Source organism: Adiantum capillus-veneris, chromosome 7 (assembly GCF_014529385.1).
Source record: "Adiantum capillus-veneris isolate H3 chromosome 7, ASM1452938v2, whole genome shotgun sequence".
Classification (NCBI taxonomy): Eukaryota; Viridiplantae; Streptophyta; class Polypodiopsida; order Polypodiales; family Pteridaceae; genus Adiantum; species Adiantum capillus-veneris.
Genome location: NC_140937.1, coordinates 161,253,289 through 161,275,554, shown reverse-complemented (window position 1 = coordinate 161,275,554; position 22,266 = coordinate 161,253,289).

Genomic DNA, 22,266 nt, shown 5'->3' with positions numbered 1-22,266 from the left:
TGAGAACATTATCACAAGATTTGGTTGCCCTTTTGAAATTGTTAGTGATAATGGTACCCATTTTATAAATGAGGTAATAAGAGAGCTTACCACGACCTTTATGATATCCCACCATAAGTCTACACCTTATTACCCGCAAGCTAATGGACAAGCCGAGAGCACCAACAAGACTCTAATCTCTATTTTAACCAAGACGGTAGAAGCTCATCGCACTGATTGGGATTTGAAGTTGACATCTTCTCTATGGGCTTATCGTACTGCTTATAAAGTGGCTATTAATTGTACGCCATTCAAAATGGTATACGGCCAAGAAGCGGTTATGCCTTGGGAGTTTGTCATTCCTAGTCTTAGGGTAGCTTCGCAAGAAGGATGGAATGGTAACCCCTTAACTGAGCATTTATATATCTTAGAAAAACTAGACGAAGAGAGACAGTTGGCTGTGCAAAATGCTCTTGTGGAAAAGGATAGGAGAAAGAAGTGGTTTGATCGCCATGTGAAGGACAAGGACATCAAAGTTGGTGATAAAATCCTTATGTATGGAGTACGTAAAGAGAAGAAAAAGTTGAAATATGCTGGTAAAGGACCATATAGAGTATGTGAAATTACCCCACAAGGTACCCTTCGTGTGGAAACTCTTGATGGAGTTGAAACCATTGGATTCCTCAATGGGAGTAAATTCAAAAGATATTATGATCCTTTAAGCCAAGAAGAACTACGGGCCATTCATCAAAAGAAGGCCGCCAAAGCACAAACCAAGTTAAACAAGATACAAGCTCAAGCTAAGGCTAAGGAGCGACAACAACGTATAAGACAAAAACGAGAGGCTAACCTTGGAGTCACAAATGCATTCCACGTGGAAATCGAAGAGGATGGGTTGGACTCTGACACACCTCTACGATACCCTATTGAGTTAAATAGTGCCTATGGAAAAGTGCTATATAACGCCTTATTGGACACGGGTGCTAAATATAATCTGCTATCCTATGGGGTGTGGTGTCAGTTAGGGAAGCCACCTCTATCTGAGAGTATTATCCAAGTCAAGGGTGTCAACAAGAAAAAAACTACGGTTTTTGGAATCTGGCACACTTCTGTCAGTTATGACAATGGGATTGTAGCTCAAGACTTTTTGGTCATGCCTACTAGAACTAGGGAGGGTAATATAAACCTAGGCCGCACGTGGATGATAGCCACCAAATGCACTATTGATTGGGGGACTGGGGGTGTTACAACGCAAAAACCAACTCTTAGCCCTACCACTCAAGCCATAGTCCCTGAGATATTGCCTAAGGAGATAAAACCCAAGACATTGCATGTCCAGGAGGTTGAACCATACGTCCCCATAGCCCAACTCTCTAGAGCTTCAACTGATGTAGTTGAAAGAAAGCTTGAGACACACAAGAACCATCCTAATATAACACAGAAAACATACAAGTGGGTCCCTAAAGCCTCTGTAGTGAGCATGGTTGATGCAAAAAAACGGAAACCTAGTAAGAACCATCCCACTCACTCCAAGAAATGTAAACAAACGTTGCGTTGGATTCCTAAACGACTATTGGAAGCCCAAGGATACTATGAAGGGAATGATCAAATCTGGGTGCCCAAACGTAAAGTGTACTCTTACCTGTCACCTGGCCCATGTAAACCCAATCCTGTGGCTCCAAAACAAATTGAAAATCACGGAAAAGAAAAAATCATGGAATGTTACACACCCGATCTAGAGCTAGTTTGGGTACCAAAGAAAGAACGATTTGTTCCACCTAGCTCAGGAACAGGGAAATCAAATGAAGCTTCTTGCTCTTCATGTAGTTCCTATACGCAAATAGAAGCTTCGACACAACCTCCACCTACCACTGTACATATCCATACAAGCACGAAAGAATCCACACCTCCCAGTGTTCAAGAATCACCTGATGAACCACTTCAAGTTCGATCCTGGGAGAGTACCTTACCACCCTTGCAACTAGATGAAACGCATAGGGCGGTCGAAAACTATTGGTTAAAGGTATGATCTACCCAAGGAAGGGGGGAGTGTTTGCTAACATCAATCATTCACTCGCTCCCCTCTCAACCTTCCTCCCTGACCTCTCAATTCCAATCTTAGGGAATGTATATATATAGCCTTATACTCACAAAAAACAAAAATAGTAAAGAGCAAGAGCGACTAGCAACGAGAGAGCACCCTATCAGATCTTACATATAAGTCCAAATTCACCGTGTCAATTCAAGCAACACACAAAAACAACTCTTATGTTTTAAAGGCCTAACCAAATCTATCTGTCTTGTCAGAAATGGCTACTTCACCAGAGGCATGCACTTCTATTTTTGATGAAAGGTACCCTTTGTCTTTTCCTCAAGTGTTCTACGTATGCTACCCTATACTTTCTTGCGAATGGGATTTGATAGAGAGCCTTGCATGTGAGAGAAATTTTGAGGAGTTAGAATGGCTGATACGTCTATGGCTAACTAGTGATCCCTACCCAGTAGCGAATGTGTCTCCAATGGCACATGCTTATTCTTTTGCACAAGATGAGTATCCACACATCGCGAGGTTCTTGATTAGCATGCTTGCACAAGAGGATGATGAAGAGGAACTAATAGAGACCGAGGAAGACTATGGCCTCACGGACAACGATTTTATTTATCTAGATGATGAGGATAGAGGCCTAGCCTTAGGGTGGCCACCCGGTTTATATAATATCCTCTTTCCTTAATTCTAAAAGGGGTGACAGATAGGTAGGTTAGGGGTCTAGATTGTGTTTTGAGTTTGTTTTTTAGGAGTTTTAATTTTTCACACTGACATGCCTCCAAGAGGTATAGTGCCTGTTTTTGGATGTGTTAGGTAGGACTTATATGGATCTCCATCCACATGGCTGAGGACATCTGCTTCAACGAAATGAGCCACTCCATACCTCCAAGTGTACTACTTTCCATGATTCATGTTGGTGGATATGTGTAATTGCTAATAATGATTTTTCATTCTTTGTTTGAGTGCAATAGTTATGATGTTATCTGCCATTATAGATGTATAAATTTGTCTTTGCTTAAGTTGATTGAACTCCAGTTTAATCTTATGGATGAGCCTGGAGATTAGGAGACCGTGACTTTAGGTTAACTCATTTACTTGACCACTAGGCCTAGCTAATAAAATTATCCGAGTATTTGAGACCTTATGAATGTTTTAGGCAGAGAAAGGCTTGCTCACTCAAACAACAAAAAACACTAGTGCGAATACCAAGGAAATGGAAGCAAAAAAAAAAAAAACATAAGTGCCACAAATGAAAAATCTTACGCTGGAAGAGAAATCCTGGCTTGAATTGGTACTTCACTCACATGTATTGTCTATGGTACTAGAGCCCTAGAGGTTCCCAGTGTGGGCGCTTTTCCTTGAGAAGCAAAAACCCCGGACATACAAAGTAAGCACACAAGTCACATGATTGTGACCCAAAGTAAAAAAGTATTTAAAAAAATAATTTAAAAAAAAATTAAAAGACTTCCATTGAGCTTACAGTTAACATTTCAAGCTTTTGTTTGCAGTTGTGAGAGCGAGTTGGCTAATCAAAGCTGAAAAGCATAATTAGGGAATCTTGCATTTAGATAATCTTCTTAGCTTAGCTAGTACTAGAGTAGTTGTTTTAACCTTAGTCATAGCTAACTAATTGATAGACTCACCCATAAGCTCAAAACTCTTGATCAATTAATTTACTCAAAGTGCAATTTATTTGTCCTTAATGGCAGTCCAACATTTCATAAATCTTGCATTTCCTCATTTCCACATGTACTTTACATTCCCCTCATGATTTATGGCAATATAATTCCGCTTGCTAAAACAGTGACTTTGCCTTGCAGATTCAAATCTAGATGCTCTACAACATGGACATACCAAGCTTCAACTCAATAGCTTCCGAGGACGGAATCTACATCAGGAAGGGGGGCAATGTTAACCCTCGTGGCTCACGGACACCCTATCGCCTACGACGGACACTGTAACCGTATTATTTATTTAAGTAGAGTCAGGCACCGGGCTTGTCGGTCCAATAGGGAAAGGTAGAGTGATCGCCGATGAGAGGCGCACTCTAACACGAACATGCTAGGGTTAGTTGGCTAAGTATGGGCGTCCAAGTGTGAATGGGGTGAGCTCACATAAAAGCCAATTAAACCTAAAATTGAGTCATTCTCTCATTGTGCAATAGAAGCTGCTCTTGCTCCATCTCCACCTTCTCCTTCACCATCTCCTTGTGTGTGTGCGTGTGAGAGAGAGAGAGAGAGTGTGTGAGAGTGTGTGTGCGATCGAGCGTTGCGGCGGCACGACGGCGGCGAGGCGGTTGAGCGCGGCGTAGCGGCGTCTCCCTCTTCTTCGCGGCGAGGAATCCTCTACGGAAGGAGCATAAGGCGGTGAGTGACACACCATTGCCCTCTTTGAGCTTACTAGTTAAACTAGTTGTGTGCTTGGAGCCGTCTGCGGCTCGTACACGGTGTATCGGCAAGTCCTCTGCTTCGACAGTGCGGCAAGGAGCGCACAGCTGCCAATATGAAGTTCCTTGAAAGGAGAATTTATTTCAACTACAGGGGAAAGAACATGTACATAGATTCTAATGAGTCGAGTCATACTATACCCCTTGTAAATACGCTTGCTTTTGATAAGTCAATGAAAAGCTCAGTTTTGCATACATGGTTTTTGTTAAAGAGTCCATAAATGATCCTAATGTTTTACTAAATGAAAGTGGTAGGAATCAAGAGGAATTAGAGTTGTTTAGTTTCTTGAATAGATTCCAAGATGATTTTTTCAATGACATCCCTAGAGAGTTACCTCCCAAACGAGGGGATGATGACCATACAATAGAGCTTCTACGTGGGAGCTCACCGCCCAATAAGCCTCCCTATCGAGTTTCACAAAAGAGAGCAAGTACATGAGCTAGTTGAGAAAGAGATGGTGAGGCCTAGCTCCTCTCCTTTTTGTTCATTAATCCTTCTAGTGAAAAAGAAAGACGGTACCTATCGCATGTGTGTTGACTACAGGGCACTAAATAAGATCACTATCAAAAACAGATTCTCCATGCTATGGGCAAAAGGTTTTTTTATAGATTCTCCCATCCAGAGAGACTTGGTACAATACAATCTTTGTGTTCCTTGTGACCTAGGTGATGCAATGAAGATGGAAAGCTTAAGCATTGGAGCATGGCTCTTGGTTGGATTTGCATTCCATAGTCAAGAGTGTTGGTATAGGCTCTCAACTTCTCAACAAGCTTGGAGAAGGAGATGGAGCTCTTGCACTTTTCACTTCACACAATGAGTGTGTGAGTGTGTGTGTGTGTGTGTGTGTGTGTGTGTGTGTGTGTGTGTGTGTGTGTGTGTGTGTGTGTGTGTGTGTGTGTGTGTGTGTGTGTAGCTGTTTAAATCTTAACTAATAAGACATAATTGAATTTTTACATTCAAAAGACATCTGGCCAAGGAATAAATGAACTGATATGTACAAAAATAACTCAATATTAGAATTATTTAGGTACAATGATTGTAAGAAAGAGATCCTCTTTCAGTAAGACTAGAAGTAGAAGAACTTCCCATTCCTCAGTGAGTAATTCATTACAGAAAGGTTGCTTGCCAAAGAAAAGAAAGCCATCCAAGATAAGATAGAGTCCTTACCTGCATCCATCCAAACAAGACAACAATTCTGTTAGCCTTGGATGTGTTTTACAGGTATCAATGGACTATATCAGTTGTTATCCATGTCCATCTTATAGGTTTTAATTGCTTTACACAAGCTAGTTTATTCATTTAGTATGTTAGCAGTCTTTCATATTACTTTATAGACTATGGTGGAGTCCATCAAAAGTAACACCAAGAGCCACCGCTCAGTGACTATGCATAAAGAAGCAACCATGTACTTACCTTTTTCAATCAGTAGAACCCATGGTACCAAAGGTACTTTTTTAGAAAAAGAGATGCGAAATCTGACATCTTTTTGTTAACCAGAGGTTATAGATGCTGGTGGTGATTACCTCGTTTTTTTACAACCAAAAAGACAACAATGTAACTAGTTAGGAGAGTAGCAAGACTCCCCCCCTTTCTTCTTTTTTTGAAATCTCATCATGTTTTTGCCAAAAGCTTGGAAGCTATACCCAAGCCAAAATATCCTCGGCTATATACTTACCTTCTTTATCCAAAAAGTTATTATCGATGATCTCGAACAGTAGTGTCCGGCCATACCAACCATAGCCTATTTCAAAATCCAAAAGAATGAGCTGCTATATACTTACCTTCAAAAAAATGCCAGGTTATTACGATATGCAATGTCCGGCCTATGAGCTCCCAATTATGCTAAGCAACCAGTTAATCACAGAAAAAAGAACCCACTGATTTCGAGATCTGTCAGATAGAAAAAACCAGTAATCACAACGACAAGATCCTGCTGTTTATTTTCGCCAAGTGGCCCATTGGCCATCATCCCTTGTAGCTACTATTTATACACTCGGTACACAGTAAACAGCCCGCATTTTACTACATATCCAATTGTAGCTTGAACGGCCATCAAGCCACCCCTCATACTCACCACCATATACCCACCAACACATACTGCCATACATGCACAAGCAGTTTTATGTGGAGGTGAAGTACTGCAACAGTCAAATCTCTGCGCCCTGAAGCCACCCCTCATACTCACCACCATATACCCACCAACACATACTGCCATACATGCACAAGCAGTTTTATGTGGAGGTGAAGTACTGCAACAGTCAAATCTCTGCGCCCTGAAGCCACCCCATTATGCAGACAATCATAGATGAACATTTTTTATGCACAAGAGACCCACGGCCAGCCATAGTGTCTCGGCTTTTAGCAGGACAAAAGCCAGTCAAGTTTATAAGTATATGAACCTGCAGCAATCAACATAGCCTATAGTAAGCCACAAAGGCAGCCCTACCAGTTCAAGGTCAGGAGCATTTTTTATATATACATGGCAGGGATGCTCCAATCCTAGTTTTACCATATCCAACCCTTTAAAAATATCAACAGAAAATACTATTTGCATAGTTTTTGCAAGAGGCCCATAGCCAAAAGAACCTACACAGTATGCGTGCTTTTACCAAGCAAAAGGTAGGACTAAAAACCTTTAGTATGTGCAAAAAATGGTGCAGTAAAATAGTAAACTCAGCAGAGGTAGGATTGAACACCTAAGTTACCTCCGAGGAGAGCTCCATTCCCCTTGGTAGTAGAAAGCAGACAGGAGGTGTTTCACAAAATAACTCAACACACCCACAATAACTAAGTGAGGGGCAGAGATGCGCCCTCACCTGTTTTTATAGTAGGAGGAGGCAAGTCTTGCCCTTGTGTAGTGTCACGGTATCGAGAGAGGAATGCCACGCTCCACCATGAGTATGAGATACAGCATCGAGTAGCACACCCATAGCTTTCAATGGGGATCGACAGTCTGGGGGGAGGAGGAGGGCCCGCCTTCGCTACTCCTTGAGGGCAGTAGACATTGATCACGCTCGACAGAGCATCATTACTCAGTAAAGGGCTTGGCTCCCAGTAGTAGTGGCCAAAATAAACAGTCAATTTAAGTTTTTAGACCTAGTATGGTCCAAGCAGCAGGAGCCTAAAAAGGAAAGGGGGGGGGGGGGGGGGGGGGGGGGGGGGGTTGTTTTTATTTTTTGGAATTTTTTCTTTAATCAAATATAACTAATGAACAGTATATAAGTGTGTGTGTGTGTGTGTGTGTGTGTGTGTGTGTGTGTGTGTGTGTGTGTGTGTGTGTGTGTGTGTGTGTGTGTGTGTTTGTGTGTGTGTGTGTGTACCCGCCCTAACCTAGGCACCACACACAATGGGTCGGTAGTAGGCCCATTGTGTATGGGCCTACTACCTAATGAGAGGGATGAGAATCTCTTTTTGAAACAATAGCCCAAGCCAGTTATGTTGAATGAGGGATTGTATGATGGTATTCCTGATCTGATTATGGTTAAATCCGTTCCGGCAGTATTTTTTTATTAGCACAGATATCTCTTCCCAAGCCAAAGAGGAGGTAGATGACGAGTAAGAAATAAAGTAAAGTATGCCAATATAGAAGCAAATAGAGGCTTTGTATGGCCTAATGCTATTTCTTTTAATGAATTCTATATGAGGAAGCTTAAGAAGATCCTTTCTCCAGATAAATCTAAGGTCATATCCGCCTGTAGACGGGGAATGAAGGGAAATTGAAAGGTTGAGAAATTGGGTTGATTTGCAAAATTTCTCAACAGCAGTCGGATCATTTGGGAGGGAGGTAGGCTCAATCTTTAAGCAGTGGGGGTAGATTTGATCAATCTCGTTAGAGAACATTCTGTTGTTAACACTCAGTAGGTCATCCATATATCTAAAAGTATGATTGAACAATGGAAGTATTTTATGGTTAGTTTCCAAGTTTTTAAGACACCATTTGTATTCGAAAAAGGCAAGGTAGATGTTACACATAAGAGGTGAGCAAGAGAAGCCCATAGGGATGCCAAAGCATTGGTTAAAGCAGTAGCCGCCTGCAATCACAATGCAGTTATTCAGCAGCCAGAAGATATAGGAGCAAGCTTTGTTTCATTGAAGTGTAGAGGGTGTATGGAGTGAGATGCTTGAATCCATCTGGGTTTCTTGGATAGAGAGATAAAAGGATACTTTTTTTTTTTAGCATTGGAAATGGCTAATTTAATAACCTTAGCTAAAACAGTCTTAAGGCCGAGATCTCCACTAAGTGGAATGTTTTCATAGCATTGTGTAATGTCAGCTGTAAAGATGTGGAAGATATGTTGAGGAAGGTTAAGTGTGACTTTTGTAGCGTTTTTTGTTAGCAATAAGGGATTGTATTGGATATTTTTGCTTTTGCTTCTCTGCACAAATGAGTTCAAATTCTGTGAGAATAATATCAAGGCAGAGAGTAATATCTTTGGTGATATCTGTGAAGATGCAATTAGAGGCATCAGATATCCATCTGAATTTATGTTGAGCAATCCTGAAAAAAAGTGACATAAAGATTAGAAAAAAGTGTCTAAATTGTAAAGTATACTTGGTCCTGCAAACCTTCAACCGGCAAAGTCATAGACTATGGTAGCCGTGAGCAGGGAACCTAGAAAAAGAGTCTAAAAGGGGCCACCTAACACCAGTCTACCAATGAAGGATTTATCGACTGTGGGTCCAATTTAGAGCTCCATTCCTAAGAAAATTTCCTAGGCCAGCATCCCGGTTTCCCCGAAAAGGAGAAACCTTATGTATAGGATGTGTGTGTAGCTGTTTAAATCTTAATTAATAAAACATAATTGAATTTTTACATTCAAAAGACATCTAGCCAAGGAATAAATGAACTGATATGTACAAAAATAACTCAGTATTAGAATTATTTAGGTACAATGATTGTAAGAAAGAGATCCTCTTTCAGTAAGACTAGAAGTAGAAGAACTTCCCGTTCCTCAGTGAGTAATTCATTACAGAAAGGTTTCTTGCCAAAGAAAAGAAAGCCATCCAAGATAAGATAGAGTCCTTACCTGCATCCATCCAAACAAGACAACAATTCTATTAGCCTTGGATGTGTTTTACAGGTATCAATGGACTATATCAGTTGTTATCCATGTCCATCTTATAGGTTTAATTACTTTAGACAAGCTAGTTTATTCATTTAGTATGTTAGCAGTCTTTCATATTACTTTATAGACTATGGTGGAGTCCATCAAAAGTAACACCAAGAGCCACCGCTCAGTGACTATGCATAAAGAAGCAACCATGTACTTACCTTTTTCAATCAGTAGAACCCATGGTACCAAAGGTACTTTTTTAGGAAAAGAGATGCGAAATCTGACGTCTTTTTGTTAACCAGAGGTTATAGATGCTGGTGGTGATTACCTCGTTTTTTTACAACCAATACGACAACAATGTAACTAGTTAGGAGAGTAGCAAGACTCCCCCCCTTTCTTCTTTTTTTGAAATCTCATCATTTTTTTGCCAAAAGATTGGAAGCTATACCCAAGCCAAAATATCCTCGGCTATATACTTACCTTCTTTATCCAAAAAATTATTATCGATTATCTCGAACAGTAGTGTCCGGCCATACCAACCCATAGCCTATTTCAAAAGCCAAAAGAATGAGCTGCTATATACTTACCTTCAAAAAAATGCCAGGTTATTACGATATGCAATGTCCGGCCTATGAGCTCCCAATTATGCTAAGCAACCAGTTAATCACAGAAAAAAGAACCCACTGATTTCGAGATCTGTTAGATAGAAAAAACCAGTAATCACAACGACAGGATCCTGCTGTTTATTTTCGCCAAGTGGCCCATTGGCCATCATCCCTTGTAGCTACTATTTATACACTCGGTACACAGTAACAACCCGCATTTTACTACATATCCAACTGTAGATTGAACGGCCATCAAGCCACCCCTCATACTCACCACCATATACCCACCCACATACTGCCATACATGCACAAGCAGTTTTATGTGGAGGTGAAGTACTGCAGCAATCAAATCTCTGCGCCCTGAGGCCACCCCATTATGCAGACAATCATAGATGAACATTTTTTATTCACAAGAGACCCACGGCCAGCCATAGTGTCTAGGATTTTAGCAAGAAAAAATTGAGTCAAGCTTATAAGTATATGAACCTGCAGCAATCGACATAGCCTATAGTAAGCCACAAAGGCGGCCCAACCAATTCAAGGTCAGGAGCATTTTTTTATATATACATGGCAGGGATGCTCCAATCCTAGTTTTACCATATCCAACCCTTTAAAAATATCAACAGAAAATACTATTTGCACAGTTTTTGCAAGAAGCCCATAGCCAAAAGAACCTACACAGTATGAGTGCTTTTACCAAGCAAAAGGTAGGACTAAAAACCTTTAGTATGTGCAAAAAATGGTGCAATAAAATAGTAAACTCAGCAGAGGTAGGATTGAACACCTAAGTTACCTCCGAGGAGAGCTCCATTCCCCTTGGTAGTAGAAAGCAGACAGGAGGTGTTTCACAAAATAACTCAACACACCCACAATAGCTAAGTGAGGGGCAGAGATGCACCCTCACCTGTTTTTATAGCAGGAGGAGGCAAGTCTTGCCCTTGTGTAGTGTCATGGTATCGAGAGAGGAAGGCCGTGCACGCTCCACCATGAGTATGAGATACAGCATCGAGTAGCACGCCCATAGCTTTCAATGGGGATTGACAGTCTGGGGGGAGGAGGAGGGCCCGCCCTCGCTACTCCCTGAGGGCAGTAGACATTGATCACGATTGAGAGAGCATCATCACTCAGTAAGGGGCTTGGCCCCCGGTAGTAGTGGCCAAAATAAACAATCAATTTAAGTTTTTAGACCTAGTATGGTCCAGGCAGCAGAAGCCTAAAAGGGGGGGGGGGGGGGGGGAGGGGGGTTTTGTTTTTCTTTAATCAAATATAACTAATGAACAGTATATAAGTGTGTGTGTGTGTGTGTGTGTGTGTGTGTGTGTGTGTGGGGGGGGGGGGGGGGGGGGGGGGGGGGAGAGAGTATACCCTGCAAGCAAGCCCCTAAGTGTCCCCCTTCCCCCTTTGAGGGAGAGGACTTGATAAATGCATAAATAATTAATTTAATTAGCTAAATTATCATTGGACGCCTTGAGAGACCAACCAATAAGCTTTAGGCACATCGTGAGGGCAACATGGAGAGGAGATTGACGTGTGTCCTTGTTGCTTCTTTAGACCACTTGTGTGAGGGTGTGTGTGTGTGTTCTCTCTCATACCCCTACAATCAGGGCTTGCCCCCCTTTGAGTAGGGATCTAGTTTGACTTTTGACACCTTAAGCCCCTCAAGCACCTTAGTCATGGAGCACCTTAGCACCTTAGCACCTTAGTCATTAAGCACCTCAAGCACCTTAGTCATCAAGCATGAGAAGCACCTCAATCTTGGGCCTGGTTCCCACCTCAAGCACAGCCCTAGATTTTGTCAAAGGTCAAAGGACTTTTAACACTAACCTTTGGAGGTCTTTAATGAAGCTAACCGTAAGTTCTTTCAGCTCCATTAGTTAGCCTTGCTCTTTGACAGACCATCTCTCATTTGGACCCCTTTAACCTTGGCCTCGTGTTGAGATAGATCCATAAGCACATGTCTATATTATAACCCTTGTTCCCATTTATTCTCCCATATTAAATGATCAGTTTAATATGAGAAAATCATTTGGGTTGGTTAGATATTAGATTTTATGACATCTCCTCTCTCATGCTTTGGTAATTTTAGCCTCTTTGGCATCTCTTTCCATATTTTCTCTCTCCATTTGGGCGTAAAATTATTCAAGTTCCTCCCAAATATTGGTTGAAACATGGAATTTTTAGTTTGCAGTTTCTAGGTGATCCACTTTTCTACAAAGTCACCTTCGTCCACTCTCTTCTTCTTGAAGTCCTCGGCTAATCTTTCTTCTTGAGCTTGCTTTTGTGCTTTTTCTTCTTTAATGGACTTGTTAGCAGTCATAGGCTTCTTCCCTTTTCTATCATCACGTTCTTGTTCAGTGTCAGACTCTTGCAATTTCCTCTTTGACCTTGTCTGGGCTATAGTCTAAGTAGGTCCAGACTTGGTAGCCTCTTTGCTGCTTCCCTCTTCTAAATATTGAATCTAGTCCATTTGGGAGGGAGTTTTAAGCAAATTCTAAGCCGCACCAATGGCTTGGTATGCAATTCTGATAAGCATCCCTAGAGTTGCTACGTATCAAATTTGTGTGTTTCTTCTTTTTTGTTAAAATATCCAAGATATATTGAGCATGTTTGATCATTATCGATTGATTCCATTCCCAAGTGTACGTTGTAGCTACCATATGGTTAGGCATTGTGTAGCGATCTGGCCTTTTGTCATCAATGTGGAATAATTTCATAAATATCCTAGTTGGCAGCTCAGCTTCATGGCATGTCAAATGTGCAAATGTAGCTCCTGGTCCTTTCCGTGTGCAAAGACTTCAACTTCTTACTCTTTTTTGCCTTTCATTGGAGCGCCTTCATCTGAAAAGTGTACAACTTCAAAAATCAATTCTGAGGTGATCCGCACTTGAACTTTAGCATTCTTTAATGTGGTAATCTCCATTCGGCCTTCTTTTGTGATGATGATATAGAGCTCATGATCTCTTGTGTCTATTTTGCATAGCGATAACTTATATGTCGTTCTCAAGTGCATCTTTAATTGGAAGCTTCCTTGCAAGATTGTATGCTTCCCTTGGTATCATGGGTAGCATCACCATGTTATTTTGGAAATCTCTGTACATTTCATAGACAAATGCGGCTACCAACATCTCTCCACATCTGAGGTCTGAGTTTTAGCAACTCAGCCACCATTAGCATACACCTCACCGATGTTGACATAAAGTCATGCAATCCTTGAGAATATGTGATTGGCTTATGAACTCCTTGCTGCAATGGTAGGATCGTGATATCAAATCTCTCCTCATAGGGTCCTAAGTAGGAAACTCCTCAAGGGTTTCTTCTTTATTATCCTATGATCTTTTCGTTCCTTGGTCACCATACATGGATTGCATTTCAAAGTCCACCTTGCACGTGTCATGATCGACATTTGCTATAGGTGCCAATTCCCACTAATGAATTTCATCTCTAGCCTTCCTAACCGCATCCCAAAGTTCTTCAAGCCAATTACCCTTGACTTTCGGTACAATAGGAGGTATAAGGTAGACAAATTCATCTATTGTGTTTGCTACCACTTGTTCAACTACTCCATATTCACAAGTAGACACATTGCTAATCCATTGAGGATGTTGGATCCGTGGTCTACTATCTTCTCATTTGAGTTGTTTGTGCTAACCCAGTTCATCAACCAAAATCTCGGCCTCCTTGCTCTTGTTTGTTTTTTTTTACTCAACAGGTTGTTGAGGTATTATCCTAGCTTGAGTCGGCATAGCTAGTGGAGGTTCCATAAGTGCTTGAGCAGTCTCAATTATCTTTTTGAACATCTCCAACCTCAGCTTTTTTATCTTTGCATCGGGATAAGCCATCCACCGATGCTCCATCTTTTGTTGGTTGTCCAGTCTCACTTCATAAGCCTTCAAAATTGCTTCCAATGGCTTGAACTTCTTATCAACTAAGACCGAACTGCCTATAATCACATCTCTTGGCTCTATTTTGCTTGACTTTTGTTCAATCTCTGGTATTTCTTCTAGTATGACACTAGACAAAGATTTTGTCAGTTGTTGTGATTGCTCTCGAGCTAGTGAAAGCTCACCTATAACAACCTTTATCTTGTAATGGTATTGGGATCAAATTCTATCCCTCATGGCTTTCCTTATAGATTTCACACTCACGGTGTTGTTAGGGTTATTTCCCCGTTCATTTGTCGCTTTTTGTACTAGCACTAAGGCATTCTCTTTGGAGTATTGGTCTGGATACACGAACCTCACGGCTACTTGGTCTTTAGCCAACAGCGAGGGTTGGTGCCCCATCACATGTCTCGACCTTTCTACTCCTAGCTGGTATTGAAGGTTGGGATGATAGGGCCTCTCCTTGACTTGGCCTTTGTCATAGTAACATTCCTCAATGGTATAATTCGTCCACTTATTCTCAATGGCACACCATTTCAAGCAAGGATATAGTTGCGAAAACATGATAAACTATTGGGTCGGATGATCTCCTCCACGTCAAGCAACGTCTCAAAGGCGGCACTCATTGGTTTTGGATTCCCAACTTCTGCCCCATTCTCCTCAAAAGTTCATCTGTAAGCTACTCAATATTCATTGGTAGATGTTGTATAGGTGTCGTCCTTGCTGTATTTGTACCATTAGTAGTAGAATGTGTATCATTTGAGGTAGTATCACTGTCTTGTGATGCTTCTCCATAGATCTTGTAGTAGTCTACTAAATAGATAGCATCGCTTGTGACCTCATCCAATGTCGCACACTTTTTCAAGTTCAAGTCCTTCTTGAGGTGTTCATTCTTGATCCCTTCAATGAACAGAAGTAATTGGCAGTCTTCCTGAGATTTCTCTTCTGTGGGCATCTCTAAATATATTGCTTGAATCGCAAGGTGGCCTCTCGTACCCTCTCATTATCTTTATGTTTGAAAGAATGGATTTGCGACACTATATTATGTTTTATTCCTTACATGGAAAACTCCTCCACAAAGTCTTGCGATAATGCCTTTCTATTTTCATAATCTTCCTTCTTCAAAGGCTGGAACCATATAAGGGTGGTACCTTCCAAACTTAAGCCAAATCCTTCAAACTGAATGTGGAAATTCGTGACATATTTAGCTCTTAATACATGTTTAAACAATGCAAAATGTTTATGGGGATCCTCTGATCCATTATACTTTGATGTCATGCATTTTACGACTTGAGATGGACGCATAGGCCTTGGCCCAGTGACGTATCTCATCACTCCCGGAGCTCCTAGGACAATCTCCTCATATGTTGGATGTACTAGTGGTCTAGGTGCGATTCTAGGTACCTCTCTCGTAGTCACATCTAGCATTCCTTACTCGGTGTGGTGTGGTGTGGTGTGGATGCCCCTTTAACAACCGCATAGCCACCTCTCATAGGCTCGGGTGTCCTGACAAGTGACACTTATCACTAGATCCAAAAAATTTGGTACCCCCAACCCTATCATGTATGATTTTTCTGCATGTGGTGGAATCTTGGTAACTTGATCCATAAAGCTCACCTCTTTCTCGACCGGCTTTCTCCTGGCTACTTGATTCAAGTAGATGGTAGAAAATGGTTCCCCCAACAACAGGAAAGATTTTCCATGTCTGTCACATACGCGTATCTATACTCATGTCCATTTTTGTCTACCAAAATAGGTTGTTCTCCCATTTCAAACCGGTAGACATACATGTACATCTTCTTGATGTTCGTAAGCTTCACTGGGTTTATGTCTTCCTTGATGTAAAAGCTTTTTGCTTCCTTGGTTATCAGCTTATACTATCCCATACTAGGATTATCAATAAGCACTCTCTCACGCTCTTTCATAGCTATGAATTTAGCTCTTGGGTCATTTTCCAAAGGAGGTCTCTCTACCCCTTCATCAACTTTATCCTTGGTTCCAATCATTCCCATTGCATCTACAAGGTTAGATAGGCAACCCCTCTCTCATCATTGTATCGGTCTCCATTGTCCACAACTTTGACTATCTCTCAAAATTTGGGGTTTCCTAAGTCCTCACAAACATAGCATCTATTATGGGCACCCACATAAATCCTGGCTCCTTTACCATTAGTGTAATGGTAGTGCAAGAGCACAATCAACCTAAGTTATGGACTCCTTGAGATTCCAGCCACATCTCCTTCAATGTGATAACTCATACCCAATGCTCATTTGGCCATGAAGATGGGAAACGCTTGTTCAAATGAAGTGTCTGAAACCACCTCTTCTTGAACTGTCTGTAAATGCTCAAAGTCAACCTGGTAGTCTTTCACGTGACCTATACCAAGTTCCTAACCTTAAGAACATGAACAATATATGGAAGTAAAACCTGACTTGTTACCTAGAACTCGTAGACCCTTTAGTCATTTCCACCTTGCTCCAACTTCACACAGCCTTAGGCTCCTTGTCTGCACAAGACTCCACAAGACCAAAGTGTTGGTTGAGTTAAGTCAAGTTGGCACTCTTTCTCTACTTAACACACCTTAACCACAAATTTTTCCTGATTCAAATTTAGCTATGTAGAGCTTAAACCACTACTTGGAATCACCATTTGCCAAAAATGAGTGTTTCTTGCTGCTTGGAGGAAAAAAATGTGTTTTTTTTCCACCTCCTAGCCTTTGACAAGATTTTCACACCAACTCTGTCAACACTCTCCTACAAATGCATTCATGCACCAATCCCAATTGTTTAGCTTTCTAATGGTCTCTGGTGGTCACTTAACCCATTTCCAGCCACTAACTATCCACAAAAGATGATTCAAGGCACATCGAGGGGAAGTGATATATCGATGGGTACCAAAAGATGATTCAAGGCACATCGAGGGGAAGTGATATATCGATGGGTACCAAAAACTCCACCATTACTAGCAAATCCAACCACTCCTAGCACAACGTTTGTGACTAGTACGTATAGCACTATCAAAGAACAAGCTCAACTACTACAAGATTTACGCTTCAAGAGAATTAAAAATCAGACTGCTTCGCCATCGGCAACCCTTTACGCTACTCAAGACCCACCTCTTGCACCGCATAGGTTTTTTACGTGCATTGACATCAGTAGCATGATAGGGCCAATCTCAGCCATGCATAAACACGACTTTATCACCCATGCACTGAACAATCCGGGCTATACTCTATCATCCCGGAGGAATGAGGACCCAAGCGTGTGAATTTGATAGGTGTGATCCTTGCATCAAGATCTACCAATGGTCCAAAGCTTGGCCAAAAAATTTCGTTCAACAATGATTCATGAAAAGAACGCGCTTTTTCTCTCAATCCTGCTTTTGATACTTTTTTGCAACTTATATCTCAATATGAAAGTGTGTTTTCCTTTTCCTTGAGTGTATTCCCCAAGTTTCACAATGTTTGGATGCCTGGTTTTAAGTTTAACCCCAATGTTAGCAGTTTTCTTAGTCCGAAAGCCAATATTTGACTCCACACTCACATTATGAGTCCAAATTCACCTTTGATTTGATAGCTTGCTTTCTTGGGCTAAGTAAAACCCCAATTTTGACTCCTATGGCTAGGTGATGGAAGAAAAACAAGTTTTTTTTCCTAGTCCGTGTGTTTTGAATTCCAAACTTGTTTTTGGCAATTGGACTATGCTTAGCACTCTCAAAAAATATTGTACATCCAGTTTTGGTTAAGTTTGATTGTAATTCTTGCCTAATAAGCTCCTATTCGTCCCTTCAACAACTCAAATGTGTGTGTGTGTGTGTGTGTGTGTGTGTGTGTGTGTGTGTGTGTGTGTGTGTGTGAGAGAGAGAGAGAGAGAGAGAGAGAGAGAGAGAGAGTATGCAAAAGTAAGCATGCAACTTTTCAACCGAACTTAGCTTTCTAACACCCAATGAACACAAGTATACGAGAAAAAGTAAAAAGACGAACTCTTGGAGCTACTCTCGGGAAAAAAAAGAGCTTTTTTCCAATGATGGCCCAAAAGAACTCTTTTTTTCCCTTTTTTTTTATATAGCGCCACTTTCCCAATATTTCCAACATAATGAATGCATTGTCTACATTCACTTTTTCACTTACCACTTGGTGTTAACTCACAGATAACCCTACGGACACTTTGTCTCTCGACTCTTGCACACAAACTATGCTTCCTTTTGCACTTAACTTTCACACAAGCTCAAATACACAACTCAAACACTTTGGTCAAGTCAAATTATGTAAAAATTCCCCAGATTAGCCTGATGGAAAAAAACGCGTTATTTTCTCACAGAGGCTGGTGATCAATTTTTTGAACTTTTTGTTGAGGTTTGTGTATTGACATACACTTGTACATGCAATCTATGCTCTCAAATCGTAATTTTCTTTAATGCATTTCATTTTTTCAAACATTCACCACACTTAGCTTCAAACCGCAATGATGGTCTTTCCGACTCACTCTGAATCCAAGATGAGGGTACTTGTCACATTCTCCTACTTGTCCTACTCCTATGAAAAGAGAAAATAACTTAGAAACAACACCAAAATACTCAAACAACAACTCCCTACACAAACTCTGAATTTTTTTTTGTTTCTTGCGTGTTTTAAGCTTGTGCGAGTATAGTCGTTCTAACAGCCAGCAAAACTTCGCACCAACCTCTCACACGTACTAACAACACTCTATCTCTTTACCACTTTTGTGGCAAAAAACTCACCTCATGAAATCACCAAGATCAAGGATATCTCGATCACCACTCCTATTTTACCTTATCCAACTAACTTATCTAACTCAGGGAACTCTTTCGAATTTTTATGTGTCCACACTAGTTTAGGTACTCGTTCTCCAGCAACGGTGCCAATGTCTCGGGACTACACGGTCAACACCTATCACATCTCGCGAAGAGACGGAACCAAGACTAGAATGTCAAACATGGGAAGCAAGCAACCTACAAGCAACTCGACTAGGGCATGGAAGCACGCCAAGAGGTTGTCAGTCTCTCATCTGAACACAATACACTCTGAAGTGACTATCAATGTGTACTCTTACTACAAAAGATATGGGTTTTATCTCTTCGATCCTTTCACACATCCACTAGCAAAACAACTCCAAACTTAATAAGCATATCATCAAACTGAAAATCTAGTCATAGAGAAAAAAAACATGTTTCTACATATTTTCAGGCCATCAAATCTAGTAACAGACTACTAGAGTGTATCAAATGGTGAGATAAGCCATCTGGAAGGTTGAGGACGTCGGCATTCAGACCTCACGAGACGCTTGCAATGTAGATATGCACCTGTCTGAGACTAACACAACGCTGCTCTCAAAACTTTAATACGACGATCGTTTTGTGTTGGGAAAGGAGATAAAATCACAGTAGAAAGAGAGAAGGATACGACGTATAAAGGAAACCTTATCTGCCCATCTCATTCATGATAATGATAATCAAAACTTTACAAAGTTACCTTTTATACCTTGGCTCCGAGTTTCATGTACAAAGGCTTGATTTGCATTAAAAAAATAGCATGAATTACAACTTGGGGCTCATAACCTCGAATCCTTCATCATTATAAGATGATGACATGGGTAATGATTTTGGGAAAAATAAACACAACCAATTTTCATTAGAGGGATAAAATTCTTCTTGGACATCGTCTTTTCCATAGTTGGTCATCGTTGCGGTTGGAATCTTGAGAGAGAGAGAGAGAGAGAGAGAGAGAGAGAGAGAGAGAGAGAGAGAGAGAGAGAGAGAGGGAGAGGGGAGAAAGAGTAAAAATCTCGCTCCAAAATCTCTTGGAGCAAGGTTTTCCGTTAAATATGAAATTTAAGGAAATAGAGCTCGCTCTAAACCGTTCCTCGCAAGCTACAAATATGTTAAAATGGTTGGTGCAACATTGCATGGCAGAAAATTGGGTGCACTTTTATCGTCTTGTACTTGTTCACATTCTCTAAATGCCTCTTATGCATCAGTCTGTTATGTTTTGGTTGTGTCTAGTATGTTTGATGAGAAAGACCCTTTGTCATTTGACGAAGGTTAGGCGACATGCAATCTCAATACGATTGTAAAAGAAATAGGCCTTTGTGTGACTCGCCTCCTAGAAAAAAGGCCATTCGTACTAAATGGGTTTTCAAGTTAAAATCAAGACCAAAGGTGGTGTTGATCCCTATAAGGCTAGTGGCAAATGGGTAATGCTCAAGAGAAAGGCATTGATTTTGATTGGAAACTTGCTCCCACTTGTCATTTGACTACCATTCATAGCATTTGTGCATTGGCAGCTCATTATGGTTGGAATGTACAACATTTGAACATAAAGATCGTGTTTTTGAATGGTGATTTGCATGAGGAAGTATATGCAGCACAACCTCATGGTTTATTCAAAACAAACAGGAAAGCAAGTTTTGTTACCTAAGAAGGGTTTGTATGTTTTGAAGCAAACTCCACGTGCTTGGTATGAGAAGATTCATGCTTTCTTGGCTGCACATGGTTTTTAGAATAGTCCAACTAAGAGCACTTTGTATGTCAAGGGTACAAATGACGGAATTTGTTTATCATTGTGGTTTATTTTGTGCTTGTTGCTCAGTGGACCAAAGGAGGAAAATATTGTTGAATTTTCGGCTTATTTCAATGCCTCTTTTGAAATTTGGGCCTTTCGCATTATAACTTCGGCATTTCGTTTAAGTAGGTTTATGGTAATCTTCCTTTGTGTTAGACAAAGTACATTGTTGTGTAGATGCGGTCTTGAAGATTACAAGCTTATTGCTAGTCCTATGGAGATAGGTTTGAAAGCTAGCCTTCATCATGTTGGACACTACTTTGGTGTCACTCTCTATAACCATGTGGTGGTGGTTGCTTGGTCTATGTATGCATTACAAGGCGCGATATTCACTATGCAGTTTGGCAAGTAAGCAGATTTATGTGTAGCCCAAGGTCTATGCATTAGGAGGAAGTTATTCCGATCTCTCTACTTATAGATTTTGGGTTGTTTTATTCCGACGGGGGGTTATTGCCAGCAAATTTACATGCTTTTTCAACATCTAATTGGACTAATTGCTATGACACACAAGTGCACTACTAATTTCTGTTTTAGGCTCGATAACTTAGATATCTTGGTTAAGAAGCAACCTCCAACGGCCACTTTGAGATCTTAGGCTGAGAACATGGTATCTTTCACAACTATTATTGAGTGCATCTGGCTTAGACCACTTTTGACTAACTTGGGTGGAGGATAGCAATCTACCACAACTATATTCATCAACAATTAGCATGCTTCAAAAGTTACAAGGAACCTAGTGTTCCATGCTTGCACAAAGCACATCATAATGCTCATTATTTGAAGGAGAGACTCTCTACAATAGGAAAGGTCAATGTGGATTATGTGCGTACACACAGACAAACATGCTAATCTTTTCACAAAGGCTTTGCCTCAAGAAAAATATAAGCTTTATGTAAATCTTTGGGCTTACTCCCCTCTGTGAACTTATATTATAGAGTCCCAACACTATTCTATTCATGAGTGCTCGCTCATGTTCACGGCATCACTCTTAAGAGAGTAGTTTTCCTTGTGGGGTGTGAACACACTGACCACCAAGCACTTTTTTCCCCCCTTGCTTTAGGGCAAGCCTTATCTTTGTATTAGCACAGTTATTGACACACTCCCCAAAAGCCTTATCTTTATATTAAACGTATTTCCAACAATCACTCTAGGGCAAGTTTTATTTTTGTATTAGCACACCCAATAATACTTCCTGTGAATTGTTTGCTCTATTGTGAGCTCTTTAGCCTCTCCTTCGTCTTGCCCATCTTCAAGTGCATTCCTCCAACCATAGGTCAATCTATGGGAAAATATTTCTAGAGTAATTGTTTACGGATGATAGTGAAAACCAAGACGGAAGACTTTTCCCTAGCCCGAAAGAGGCATCAAAAACAGAATTTGGCACTAGCTCATGCATGGCTCTGAATCTTCACCATCCCACAAGGAAGGAGGTTCTAGCATGAGGTTTGAAAGTTTTCTTGACCACTTTGTGCAAAATGAGCAGTGCTCAAATCTAAACCAATCCCACTGATAATACGTTGAGGATTGATAGCCTTGTGATAGTAATTGCCAAGAAAGTTAAACAAATGAATCGACAAGTAGATAGATATGTTGATAGCCATGAGATAATAATTGCCACGCAAGTTCAAGTGAATTGACAAGTAGATAGATATATGGACAGGAAATGAACTCAA